A 15,084-nucleotide genomic window follows, 5' to 3' on the forward strand; every position below is an offset into this window, starting at 1 on the left:
AAGCTACAAATCATGAGTCCGGGGATTTTAGATATTTATATAAAGCCCCAAGCCGACTGATTTTGCGACCCTCCACTCATCACCCACCCCCGCTGGAGATTCGGGCCCCGCCAGTCCGCCTCCCCTCCCCCTCGGTAGGTGGCGACCACGACGTTTATTCCAGCCTGCAAGCCTTTGTCGCCAGCAAGAAAACTTTCCGGACAGCCCGTCTTTTGAAGTGCGTCCAAGGCCTTTCCTTTGAATTTGAGTTCAGAGACTGGAGTTCCCCAACTTCTTTCTTGCAGAGACCGCGCCCATGAAGACGCATCTAGAATTTCCGTGTTGGATTTCTTTAAAGTAGAATTTAAAGATCCTTGCGAAGAATCTGGTTACAGAAGCCTTCTAGATTTTTACGATCTTCCTCCCCCACCTCCCCCCACACACACAATCTTTTACAGTCGTTTTGTTTTGTCCTGGCCTAATTCGTTTGTGACTCACCTTTGCAGAGCCTCTCCAAAGCGGTAATTGAGTTTTCATAAGACAACTTCCTTATTGCACTCGTATTTCATTGACATTTTGGAATATTTAATTAAATTCCATAATCCCAATACCACTTGGAACTGACATATATTTAGGAACAAAGGTAACTCTCGAGAAAGAAGCCTACAACTCAGCTAATAAGAGCAGACTACTGGCTGTAGACATTCAACTGCTGTGGGCATCAGTGAGAATGTTTCAGGAAAGAAATGGAGGGGATAGTTTGATGGAGTCTGTAAACTTGAGGACTGTGAAGGGCATATTTGCTGGCTATGGATGGTGGAGTCAGGGAGAGCATTTGAGAGGGTGTTTGTGAGTTAAGCAAGAGTTCGTTTAATCAGGATCATCCTTGTCACTAAAAACTTGTTTGGGAGATAGTCCCTTCTATGAATTTGTTGAATGGTTCGGAGAGGATTTTTGCTGCTTCTTCATGAACACTGTCTCTGAGATTGAAGTAGTTCCTAAAACTGTTAAATCAAGATTAGCTGGCTTTGAATAGCCTCTAGTCAGAAAGCTGGCCCTTTTGGGACTGTGACACAGTATGTGGTTTGAGCAGCTTACGGAGACTAAGCCTTTTCTCTAGCATCCTCCAAGTGATGGGTGTAACCTTTAAATCCGTGGCTTACAGCCATAAAGATCATTAAAGTCCTCACTCACCACCTGGGCAGTTACTGGCGGACTCTTGCCAAATCTCTCCCTCATCTCAGTGGCACAGATGCCACATTCATTGTAGCCATGGTTAAAGCCACTTTGCACACCCTCTGTTTGCACAGCCAGGTTTTGTTTTGTTTTTCTTTTCCCAACAGTGGATCAGATTGCTGATTTTGGGTTGAGCAACAGAGGAAAAGAAATCATTGATTATAGAATTTATAGATGGTGTAATATGGAAAATATCTACCTTTAAACTCTAGAATCACACTCCAAACAATAGGCTGCGTGTACCAACAGAGACACACCCATCCCACACTGCAGGAAGAAGAGATTCACAGCTCTGGGCTCATACTCAAGATAATAAGCTCACCCAGTACAACGGTTGGCAGAATCGTCCACGTTATTTTATTTCTCTATTATGATGTTTTCCCCAATGTAGACAGTCCTGCAGTTAAGTGTCCATATAATGTGACTCCTCCATTTTACTGTATACAGTGACGACAAAGCCAAGTCAAACAGGCCTTGGCCAGGCTAGAGATGGATCTGGACCAAGTGTGCATTCTTCCACCAACTTACGTGCATCTTCACATAGACCGAGCTTGGAGCCTTGTTGACTGCTTTTAAATAGCAAGTGATGTGGCAGTGTTTGAGTATCTTCACCATCCTGGAGAATAATCTTCATTCTCCTTGGGTTTTTAATACTTGGTGTCATGAATCTGCCTTCTCTTATCAGGAGACCCACTTGCCTACTCTTGCTGACACCACTTTGACAAGGTGCAAGTTACACAAAATCTAGAGCCATGCAGTGCTCCTTTTAAAGAGGCACTTTTGAAGGTGAGCTTTTGAATCTAAACTGAATGCTTTCATGACTGTCGGATATTTTAGATTACCCAAAACCATAATAATTCTGGCAAAAATTGAGATATTCTGGATACATTTATTTTTTTAAAACATATGCAGTCTTTTGATAAATGCTAAACAGAGGTCTTTTCCCCTTCACTCTGCTGGATGCAAGCCCAATATCATCTGGGTGCATTTTCTTTTTCTTCACGATATACAATTAGAGAAAGGGATATAAAGTACTTGTCTTTTGTAAGATAACAGTTTGATCCTTTAGAGCAGTATTCCTGATGATTCCACTGCCTCTTCTGTTAGGATTTGCCCAAACAAGTCCAGATTACTTGGGTAGGGCCACAGTGAATCGTTACCGGCCAACAGACAATTTAATAACTTCGTTGTTAAAAGGATTTTTTTTTTAACAGATACTAAAAGGAAAAACAAGAGGATATTATGAGTAACTTTATTCCAATAAACTTGAGAATTTAAATGGACAGATTTCTTGAAAAACACATTATGAAAATTGACTCAAGAAGGAAAAGAAAATCTAAATAGCCTCATATTTATTAAAGAAATTGAATTTCTTATCAGAATCGTTCCCCAAAGAAAACTCCAGAGTCAGATGGTTTCATTGGTGCATTGTTCCAAATATTTATTGGAAAAAGAAAAAATAGCAATCATACAGACTCTTTCAGAACAGAGAGGGTAGCAGAACCCTGATACTGAGACTTGATAAAGATATTACAAGAAAAAAAAATTACAGACTAATATCCCACTTGAACATAGGTGCAAAAATCTTGATAGCCTTTGAACCAGAAATTCCACTTCTAGGAGTTTATCCAAAAGAAACCCTCTTAGAACTGCACAAAGACCCAGCCATAGATTTCCGTCACATCATGATTTTTTTTTTTACTGTGAAATATAACATATATACAGAAAAGTGATAACTTTCAAAGTACAATTTAACAAGTAGAAAGCAAATTTCAAAGAATATTATGGGTTACAGTTCCACCATTTCAGTTATTTCCTTCTAGCTATTCTAATACCCTAGCATCTAAAAATATATATTTATATCAAGATTCAGTATTCCTAATCCTTTGTTAAATCCAATCTTGTCTGCTGTTATCCCTCCCTCTCCTTTAATCACTCTTTTTGTTCTTTAGGGTACAAGGATACTTTTTAAAAATCATACTTTTCAGGTTTTCTTTTGCTCCTGGCAGCCCAGGGGTGAAGGCTCACATGGCCTGTCAATGGTGAGGCCCCGCCACACTGGAGCCTGCAGGCCGGGTCACTGGGCTTTTGGAGATGGCAGTCCCTGCAGCCTCACCTTCTGTCCCTCCTGCTGGAAATCCTACTAGGTGCGGGGATCCTCCGCCCTGTGGGTGCCGCCCTGCCCTCCAGCGGCCTTTGGAGCCTTGGTGGGGACACCCTATCCCCATGCAACAAAGCCTACAAGTTTTAAAGGAGTATAAAGATCATCATGATAAATGTTTTCCAAAAATTTGCCTTAAAGGATGGCTGAAAAACCACTAGGAATATACTGCAAGAGGTACCTAAAGTTACACGTATATGCAGATGAGTGTTCAGGTCCGTCCTTAGCCTCAAGTGTGACATGCAACATTTTGGGGAAAAAAAATGAATTGGTCAAGAAGACAGATGAATAGAAGCATCAATTTAACATTGATCAATTTGACATTGTTAACCTTATCTCTATAATAAGTTATGTAGAAAAATACATGTTCATTATAATTGCTGAGCAATAAGCTGTTTTCTTTTAAAAAAACATGCTTTTTAGAACTGTTTGGATAATTTTAATATTTAGAACCCTAGAGAGATGACCTTTTATACTATGTACAGTCCTCAGAACTCTTCCAATGAGAAAAAAACTAAATTCCAGCTATAATTTATTCATAATAATTAATAATGTAGACGTGATCTAAATAGAACGTCCAGATCTTGCTGAGTCTTTTGTGTAAGCATCTGCTCTATCCAGCAAACCTAATATTCATGTAACACCAGTTTAAACAGTTTTATTTGTTGGGTTAACAGGATTTAGATGAATGTGTTCTTCTCTCTGATATTATGTGACTAAGGCTGTAATTTTTGTGTAACTTTAATGCTCCTTAAAAAGTGAAATCTTTATGGTATTTTCTTTGCCTACCTCAGGGTGAATCAGATGTTATGTAGCTAAACTGTTAAGTGTATATAAATTTAGATGTTATTATTTAGCTTTCACAACATTGAAAAATATTTTATGAACAAAATTTCCAGGTTTCTTTCCTAACTAAATATACCATCCATTTTAAATTGCTTTTTATCCTAAGATTTGGGAAAATATATTTACTAAATCTAACCCTTATCATTGATAAAGGTTGACTTGTTGTCATTACCTGACTGATCAGGTGATGCAACCAATGAAACTAATAATAATATAAACAGCACACCTAAGGAAACATATATATATATATATATTCCTCACCCATTCAGAATATATCTGTAGATATACAAGCAGCCAATAAGTAAATGAAAAGATACTCAGCATCATTTGTCATTAGGGAAATACAAATCAAAACCACCACTCCACACCTACTAGAATGGTTGTAATCTAAAAAAAAAACAAAAAAAAAAAACAAAACAGAAAATAAGCTTTCGCAAGGATGTGGAGAAATTGTAATCCTTGTACATTGCTGCTGGGAATGTGAAATGGTGCAGCCACTGAGGAAAACAGTTTGGTGGTTCAACATAGAATTACTGTATGATCTGGCAATCCCACTTCTAGGCATATACCCAAAAGAATTGAAAACAGAAATTTGAACTGATATTTGTACAACAGTGTTCATAGTAACATTATTCGCAGTAGCCAAAAGGTGGAAGCAACCCAAGTGTCCATCAACAGATGAATGGATAAATAAACCGTGGTATATCCATACAATGGAATGTTATTCAACAGTAAAAAGGAATGAAGTTCTGTTACATGCTACAGTATGTATGAACCATGAAGACATCAAGTTGAGTGAAATAAGCCAGTTAAATAAGAACAAATATTGGATGATTCCACGTACATGAAATATCTAGTACAGGCAAATTCCAGAAAGTAGGTTAGAAGTTTCCATGGGTTGATGGAAAGACAGAATAGGGAGTTATTACTTAATTGGTACAGAGTTGGAGTGATGAAAAGGTTTCAGAAATAAATAGTGGTGGTGGTTATGCAACATTGTGAATGTAATTAATTGCCACTGAATTGTACACTGGTTAAAAATAGCAAATTTTATATTGGATATATTTTATCACAATAAAAAAAAGATATATATCTCTGTCAAGAGTATTATATTCAGAAGCCTTCGAGTGGAGATTTTCCCTGCTCTTAGATTTGAAAAATTCTATCAAGGAAAGTTAGATATTTCCAAATGTAAAATTTATAGCCTTGTATATATTGTTTATAAATTCAAGAGAAGGAAAATCTAGATTAATGCCAAAAATAAATATCTACATTCCTTCTTTTCCTCCTTGTCTCCAGTATTAACTTCGGGGTTCCTTGAATCTTTATCCTTGTATTTACAAACCTTTCTTCTTCTGATGACTAATAGCAACCTTTTTAATCCCTTCAACACCTTGTATTTATTATAACAATCGGGGGTGGAGAAGGGAGACAAGGGTGAGCAACAAGAAAGAATCTGAGTACTGACTAAATTTTAGAAAGCCTGAAAGAGCATCTCCATCCTCCAGAAATGTATAATAATGGCTAACATTTGTAGAGCATTCCTTCTGGACCCCATGCTGTTTTCAACACTCAATCCATTATCTCATTGAAGGCCTTCAACAATCCCCTGTGGTAGATGCTCAGAACTTCCCGATTTTACAAATGCAAAAAAAGGCTCAGAAAGGTTACGTTACTTGGCCAAGGATACTCAGATTGCAAAACCCAGATTCTTATCTAAATCTTCCTGTCTCCAAAACCTGAATCTTAACTGCAGTTATTTGTAAGCTACTGTTATCTCATCCAGGCACATGTATATGATCGTAAACAAGATACACTCATGCAAATGCCATAAGATGTCACAAGATTGGAGATGAAGCAAAAAAATTTTGCATGGAGATGATATTGTAATGAATGTTGATGTTGGTTGGAAATTTTAAAAACAAGAAAATGACATGGATATGCTAAAAGAGGGAGAGCCTCAAACATGAAGATCTCTCAGGCTTCCAATCCCTTTCATCAAAACCATCCTTCCAGAAAAAAAAGAAAAATTAATCCTGTAGTGGTGCATATAAACCCCTTTAAAAATGCATTGAAATGAGCTCATGCTATATGCATATTCTAACCAGTCCCCTGATGATGAACATTTAGGTTGTTTCCCGTATTTTTGCTGCATTAAGTGGCTTGGCATGCTCTCGTGACTGTAAATTAAAGCAATTGTTAGCAGCAAAATTATGATGTCAAAGAATCTGTGCACCTAAAATTTTGATACACCTTGCCAATCTGCCTTCCAGACAGGTTGCATAATTTTACATATGGATCAACAAGATTTGAAAATGCCCATTTCCTCCACACCTGCCCGATTCTGATGAAAAATAGCCGTTTATCGAGGTTCCAGTGTGCACATGGAGTGAAGTCCTGCTTCTTTTCTTATTTTTATTAGCTATTTGCTCTTCAGTCTCTGCAAACAAAATTCATGTCTTCTGCACTTTCAGTCAGTTCCTTTGCTTTTTTCCCTCTGTCTCTTGGATGAGCACTTTATAAATGAAGGAAATTTGCCTTTTGTTTGTCACCTGTTACAAATATTTCCCCGGTTTGTCTTTTGACATTTTGTGGCACCTTTCCTTGCTATTCGGCAGTTTCATTTTTCTGTAGCCAAAATTATCGATCTTTTTCTTTCCGGCCTTGACGTTATAAATCGAAGGCGAGAAAGCCTCCCTAATACCAAGATTTATATATAAATGTCTCTCTCTCTCTCTCTCTCTCTCTCTCTCTCCATACATATATACATATATATACATATACATACATACATATATATATGTGCGTGTGTGTGTATATATATATTCTCCAATGTTTTCTTCGGCTGTTTGGAGCTTCCGTTTCACGGGGCACGTAAAGCTCCCCCTGCCGGGTCCCGCGGGCCAGCCAGGTGGGCCAGGTGGGCCAGGTGGGCCCGGGTCCCGCGCGCTCCCGTCGGCCGGGCATCCTTCCCGCTGCTCTCCTCCGAGCGGGGTCGCCTCCAGCCCCGGGCATGGGATTCCAGTGGGCGGCGGAAGTCCTCCCCCGCCCTGCGTCTCGGGTTGTGTCTGCTCCCAGGGCCCTGCCCATCCCCGCAGGCGCCCGCGGCGGAGTCCCCGGCCACCTCCGTGCGGGGGGCGCGCGGGTTCTGAGCGCTTCGCCAGCCCAGAAGCGCTTGGGGCGCGGGAGCGCTGTAGGGTACTTAGGGACAGGGCGAGAAGGGGAGGAAAAGGGTCGCTGGTGGTCCCAGATCCTAATGCCATCCCACTGGCAGCTGAAGACAGTTTGCCGACGACGGAGAAAACATAAACAGCTTAGAACAAAAGGCCAGTTTGCTCCATCTGAGGATTCTGTTGCTCCCTGTAAATGAAGAGCAGGTATTCTGGTTTTGTATTCAGCCGGGGTGAGTTAACACTCTTAGCATGTTACACTGCTGCATCCTGATCCCTCTGAGAAGCTTGAGGCCAGGCAGCAAGGCTCAAAGCCGAACTCCGCATCATGGAATAGTGAAAAAGGATTTTCTTAAAGATTTTCTTTTAATCTTAAATCTTAAGCTCGTTACGCCTAAGAGAAAGTCTCTGTTTGGTATGGGTTTTTTTTAAATCAACTCAGTATACCATTTTAAGTATACAGTACTATGAGTTTTGATAAATGTGTAGCCTCCACCAATATCAAAATATAAAATATTTGTAGCACCTAAAAGTTGACTCTTGCCCTTTCCCAATCAAAGCCCACCATTTACTCCAAGCCCTAAGCAACCACGGATTAAAATGGTCTCTCCTCGAGTTTCATATAAATGAAATCATATAATATGTAGTCTTTTGTATCCTTCACTCAGCAAGTTTTTCAGATTCTTCATGTTGCCTGTGTTAGTAGTTTATTTCTTTTTATTGCTGAGTAGTATTCTTTTGTACGGATATGCCACCACTTGTTTATCCCTTTACTTTTTGGTGGACATTTGGAAATAATGTCCAGTTTTTTGGAAATAAAGCCACTGTGAATATTTTTTACATTATATTTTCATTTTTCTTGGATAAATACCCAAAGTGGCATTGCCAGGTTTTAAGGTAAGTAACTGTATGAGAAACAACCAAACTGATTTCTAAAATGATTGCACCATTTTCAATTCTCACGAGGCATGTTTTGTTTTTTAGTTAGGTTTATCAAGGTATAATTCACAGTAAAATTCACTCTTTTTAGTGTACATTTCTATGAGTTTTGACAAACACAGTCACGTGTAACCACCACCACAATATCAATTTTGAATATTCCCATCACTCCACAAAATTCCCTGGTTCCCCTTACCCCAATCCCCTACACCCTAACCCCTGGCAACCACTTATCTGTTTTCTCTACATAGAGTTTTTCCTTTTCCAGAATGTCATCTAAATGGAGCCATACAGTAAGTAGCCTTTTAAGTCTGTCTTCTTTCTCTTGGCACACTGCATTTGAGATTTATCAGTGCTGAGGCATGTATTGTTAATTCCATTCCTTTTTATTGCCAAGTAATACTCCATTATATGAATATACTGCAGCTTGTTTATCCATTCACTTCAAGGACATTTGGGTTGTTTCCAGATTTTGGAGATTATGAATAAAGCCACTGCAAACATTTAAGTACAGGTTTTTATGTTGACTATAGGTATTCATTTCACTTGGATAAATACCTAGGAGTGGGATTGCCGAGTTTTATTGTAAACATATTTTTAACTTTATTAAGGAACTGACAAACTGTTTTCTAAAGAGGCTGTACCAACTTGCATTCCCACAAGCAGCATTTGAAAGTTTCTGTTGTTCCATATCCTTGTCAGCACTAGACATCGCCAGTTTTATTTATTTTAACCATTCTAATGGGTATGTAGTAGTATCTCTTTTGTTGTTTTCCTTTGTTTCTCTATGACTAATGATGTTGAACATTTTTCATGGGCTTATTGGTCATTCATACATGTCCTTTGAAGATTTTGTTCAACTAGTTTGTCCATTTTTAATTGAGCTATTTGTCTTATTATTGATTGTAAATCTTTTTTATATATTATGGATACATGTTCTTTGTCAGGTATATATATTGTAAATATTTTCTCCCAGCCTGTGGCTTGCCTTTTTATTTTCTTAGGAGTGTCTTTTGAAGAGCAGAAGTTTTTAATTTTGATCAGGTATGGTTTATCAATTATGTCTTATATAATTTATGTGTTTGTATCCTAGCTAAGAAAGCATTGCCTATCCCAGAATTGCAGAGTTCCTTTTTTGTTTTCTTCTAAAAGTTTTATAATTTTAGCTCTTGGATTAATTAGGTCTGGATCTTGCATTTAGGTGTCACTTGTGGGATTCCCAGTAACATCAGAGTTCCATGCCCAAATGGAAGGGCCTAATGGCTGAGGTGGAAGAAAGCTGTAGGAATGTGAAACCACAGGAAAAAAAGAATACGATTGGTGCTTGCTCTGGGTGAGATGGGCACATTCTCCTTGGCTGGAAGGCTCTGGCTTGGTTTCTCTAGTGATCTTTGGTGTTGCTGCTGCTGCTTCCTCAATTTGAATCGCCAGTTCTTGAACCACATCTTCACCTTGACTCCTCTATGCTGAGTTTCAGAGCAAGTTCCTTCTGGATATTTTTATCTGGAAACATGGTCAGGCTGAGTAGAGACTCCATTTCTTCATGCTGTTTGTGGGAGGATGAGTCCCCGTCATGATGCTTCCTCCAAACTGCAGATTTCAATAAAAGGAGGGAGGGTTCTCTTCTGCCTCCCTTCTCATAGCAAAATCCCGATCACTAAAACCAGGGACGAATAATAAACGCTAAAAAATAGCTTTCACTGGAGCTTTGCTGGATTCTTAAGGACATTTTTTATTTATCTACTACATCTAGGAATTGGCTTGATCCCGAGATACCAAGTACATGCTTGAACCGTGTATATTGATAATATGGTCTGGCTGGAGAGTCTCAAGGGGCGTTTTGTTCATCAGGAGTATGGGATCAGATGGATTCTGTGGTATCGAGTTCATGCTGGAATCACCCATGTTGACAAAGGGGTCAGGCTGGGGATTCCCTGGGGCCATTCTGTTCATCAGAGGTCCCGAAATCTGAGACGGAAAGCTGTGATCCACTCGTTCTTGTGCTATCATGTTCATGCTGGAATCACCCATGTGGATAAAGAGTGGGGCTGGGGATCCCAGGGGCCCCTCTCCCAATCTGGGGGCTCCATCAGTAGGTCTATCATGGATTCCTTCCAGGTGTCCACTTTCAATCCTATTTGATGTCTCTATCTCCAGAAATGCAATTTCTTCAGTGTTTCCTCATGGTGTAAGAATTAACATTTTAACAATATTGAGTCTTCCAATCTGTGAATGTGGTATATGTTTATTTATTTAGGTATTCTTTAATGTTTCTCAGCAGCTTTTTTTTTCTGGGCCATGTTTTACAGTCTTTAGTATATAGGTGTTGTATGTAATAGTTAAATTTAAGCTATTTCTTTCCTTCTTTCTTTCTTTCTTTGTTTTTTGATTGTTGTTGGTTCATTTTGCTTTGCTGATTCCATCTGCCATTTTGGAGTCTGTCCCTCCTGGGAATGGGTCAGATTTTTCTGCTTCTTGGCATGTCTAGGAATTGGGTGCTCGACTTTGCGAACGTTGCCTTGTTGAGTGGATTTTGTTGTCTTCCATTAAAGAATGTTGGACTTTGTTCTGATGGGCAATTAAGTTACTTGTGAAGCAGTTTGATCCTTTCAAGACTTATTTGTAAGCCACAGTAGGGCAGGTTCAGGGGAGTCTCTGCCCTAGGGATAATTTATTCCCATTACTAAAGTGTGAACCATTTGAGGTCTCTACTGATTGCCCAAGGTACCAACAAGGATTCTTCACTCAGGCTGGTTAGAACTCAAACTTCCCTTACCCCAGGTGAGCTCTGGGAATTTTTCGGCTCCCCACTCTCTGGTCATTCTTTGCCCCAGACTCCTGGCTCTTCACCCTCCACCAGTCCTTCTCACCATTCAGCCAGATTCAAGGGTACGCCTATGCAGATTTCCGGAGCTTTGCTGCTGCGTAGCTCCCTCCTTCCCAAAGCTCTGACTTGCAATTTTCCAAATACCTCCATCTCCTTGAACTCCAATCTCCATCTCCTCAACTCAACAAGACTGAGGTTGCTGGAGGCTCTGGTTGAGCAATCACAGGGCTTACTCCATTTGCTTCCCTCAGGGGTCAGGGGTCACATTCTGCCACACCTGTTATCCAATGACAGAAAAAGTTGTTTCTTACCTACATTTTGTCTAGTTGTTTACAGTGGTAGGATAAGAGCAGTTCCTGCTACTCTATCATGAGGCAACTGGGAGTTGCTATCAGTGTTTTTAACTCTTCCCTAGTACTTGCTGAGTCCCCTTTCTAACGAAAGGTCAAAAAGGTCAAACCTTAAGATACATGGGCCACAGTATCTATGTAGGATTTACTAACCTGGTTTTTGTTGAAGCTGTGTTTAAAGTTGTCTTCTGTTTATGGCAATGAAATGGACTTTTCCTTTTGAGGTAATGATACACAGTTTCCTTATTAAATATATAAATGTGCTTAAATTTAAAAACAACAAAAAAGGGTAAATCATTTTAAAGAAAACTGTAGGAATGGTACAAGTGGTACAGAGATGTCACAAAAATTGTAAAGGTTGAACACAAGTACCCGAAGAGTTTTACAGTAAAAGAATGCCCCGAGTAAAAGTTAATTCTGAAGGTAAACACTGCCCATACCGCCTTCACCTGTTTTTGAACTTTGTGTAAATGGAACCATGGTGTGCATTCTTTTGCCTCTTTTTCTCATCACCCAGCATTATGTTTATGAGATTCATCCATGTTACAAGTAGCAATCATTTGGTTTCATCGTAGTTTGATGAAATCTATAAAAACCTTATAAAAACCTGAAGTAAAATTTAGATACTGGGTGACTTACCTATTCTAAGAAAGAATTATTTGCAAGGGGACCAAGAATATGTTTCCCAGACTCAAATGCTATTTGCAGCAGCGAAGTTTATGCTGGAGGAGGAGGGGTTCATTGAGGGTGCGTGTGGGAGAGGAGAAGGTATCTGAATTCTGGAATCTTTTGTTAAAACTTGCTTTCCTTGTCCTTTATATATATATAATGGCCAACTGATTTTTTTTTTTAAATTAGAGAAGTTGTAGGTTTACGGAACAATCACGCATAAAATACAGGATTCCCATACGCTAGCCTACCACCAACACCTTGCTTTGGTGTGGAACATTTGCTACAATCGATGACAGCACAATTTTATAATTTTATAATTGTAATATTATGCTCTTCTTTTAACTTTTGAGTTTTCCTTAAATGAATGATCTAGTTTTTGTCATTATTGTTACTAACAAATGCTTATATAGAATCATAGTTTTCATTTCTTACATTACTTCTTCAGAGAACCTACCTGAAGTTTTCCTTTTGTCCTTGCCTTAAAAGCAGTTTTGTTCTTACACCATACAGTCCATCCAACATGTACAATCAATGGCTCTTGGTATAATCACTGAGTTGTGCTTTCATTACCACAGTCAATTTGGAACATTTTCATTGCTCCAAATAGTATGTAGGTATGTATATATATACATACACATATATACATATATATACACAATATACAAATGATTTGTGTGTGTGTGTGTGTGTGTGTGTGTGTGTACTAATTTCTAAATTGCATTGTTCCGGGTGGTACCGTGAAGTGGAATTATGTAGCTCAATTTTCTGTCAATGAATTGAAAAGGACGAGAGAACGGGGAACACTTGGCCTCAGATAAAAGGTTATCCTTTGTTTTCAGGTAAATTGAAGTTATCTGTGGGATATTTCCTGACCTATTACAGACAAATATAGGAAATTAAAGATTTTTAACAATCTGACTAGGAAAGTTAATTTTCTCAGAGTTAAGTTTCAGAAAATAAAACAGACAAAAAATATTTGCAACAAATAGCTGAACTAGGGACTGTCCTAGGCACCAGGCAACAGCAGAGCCATTAAATTTATAAAGTGACAGGGAAACCTGCGTTTGTCTCCTTAGGTGTCCGGTGATCATACGCCAAGGTCAAGTCCGAGCAAAAATGCAAGCAGTGCCACCATAAACCTGGCCAATAAATCAACCAGCTGTGACTGTAAGCCCATCAAAGAGCTATAAATTCCTTGGCCACACCAATCCCTTAGATCTAGAGCTGGCGCCTTTGAGAGGGGCTGTGCAGAGGCTCTGGGGGTGAAGTCCTCCGGAGGGAATGGAGGAAACAGGAAGTGGTGGATGTCCGCCATGCAAGGTGCTGGTGCAGACAGCAGGCGGCAGGAAAGGCAGCTTGTATTCATTCATTCATGTTTCCATCCACTGTTGGTTAACTTCTCTTTTCCACGAGCTCCTGAGGGCAGCTCTTCTGTCCTCTGAGCCTCTCACCGTGCCTGGCTCAGAGTGGGCACTCGTGTTTGTCACAGGAGTCAGTGAAGGGGCCTTGAAGCCCCCTAGACTGAACTCGGCCACATCCTGACTTCCAGACCTTGAGCAGTGTCACCCAAGCTCCCTGATCTGCATTCTCCTCCTCTGCAAACCAGGGGAACAAGTGTCTATTTCTTAGGGAGGCTGGGAGATGTCGTTTAGCTGATGCAAGCAAAGAGCCCACCACACTGTCTCACAGGCGTTCAAGGCCTGTGCTAGGGAAGGCACTGGGTGCTCTGGGGGATGCCAGGATAAATATGCCCCTGTCTGTGACCTCCAGGGTTGCTGTAACCAGTAACGATCCAGCAGGTCCAGTGCAACTATAATGAGAGCCTGGAGGATACAGCTGGGTGGGTGGTGGGGGGAGACTTGAGTCAGCCTCGAAGGATGCGTGGAACTTTCCTAGCTAAGAAGGGGGGCGGGGGTGGTGTTGAAGGCCCAGAGAGGAGCTTGTGCTCAGGCAGGGAAGTGTCCACAGAGCTCATGGAGGGAACGGCCGACTGTCAGTGCCGGCTGGGATTGGGAGCAACGTGCAGCCCAGTCTGGAGAGAGTCGGGAGTCGGATCACAATGAGCCTTCTGTGCCAGCTAAGTGCCTGTCATTCCGGCATCCATTTCTAGGCAAAATTGTGCCACCCACTCCAGGAGCTGGACCGAGCTATTTGCTTGCTTTTTTAAACAACTTTGAGTATTTTATTTATGTTACAATAAAATGCAGTCACTTTTAAGTGTTTAAGTCAATGAGTTTTGACAAGTGTATTCACCCTTGTAACCCCCGGTACAATCAAGGTAGGGAATATTTGCATCACTCTAAAAAGATCCCTTGTGCCCCTTTTGCAGCTGATCCCCACCCACCCCCAACTCCAGCCCCCTGTCAATCACTGAGCTGCCTCTGTCCCTATTTTGCCTGTTCTAGAATTTCATAGAAACAGAATCATACAGTACATAGTTTTTTTGTGTGTAAGGTTTTTTTTTCACTCAGGCTAATGTTTTGGAGATTAATTCACAGGGTTGCATGTATTAGCAATCTAGTCTTTTATTGCTCAGTGATATGCCTTTGTATGGATGTTCATTCATGATGAACACTGAAATTGTTCACAGTTTGGGAGTGTTATGGACAAGCTACCATGAGCATTCTTATATAAGTCACTGCGTGGACATATATTTTCACTTCTCCTGGGTCGGGTGTTAGGGTAAATTTATGGTCAACATTTAAGGAACTGCCAAACCATTTTCCAAGGGGGCAGAGAGGAGAGTAGAGAGGAAGCTGGTGCCTCAGCATAGAATATTCCACTTCCCTCCAGGCGGTGGGGGTGGTGAGAGGGAGGAATTATCTGGAACAGAAGGGGAGGCAGGTGGAGGGTTTCCGAGCACCCACACCTCTGCCCCAGCCCAAATCACCATGGCCACAGCCA

Source organism: Choloepus didactylus, chromosome 21 (assembly GCF_015220235.1).
Source record: "Choloepus didactylus isolate mChoDid1 chromosome 21, mChoDid1.pri, whole genome shotgun sequence".
Taxonomy (NCBI): Eukaryota; Metazoa; Chordata; class Mammalia; order Pilosa; family Megalonychidae; genus Choloepus; species Choloepus didactylus.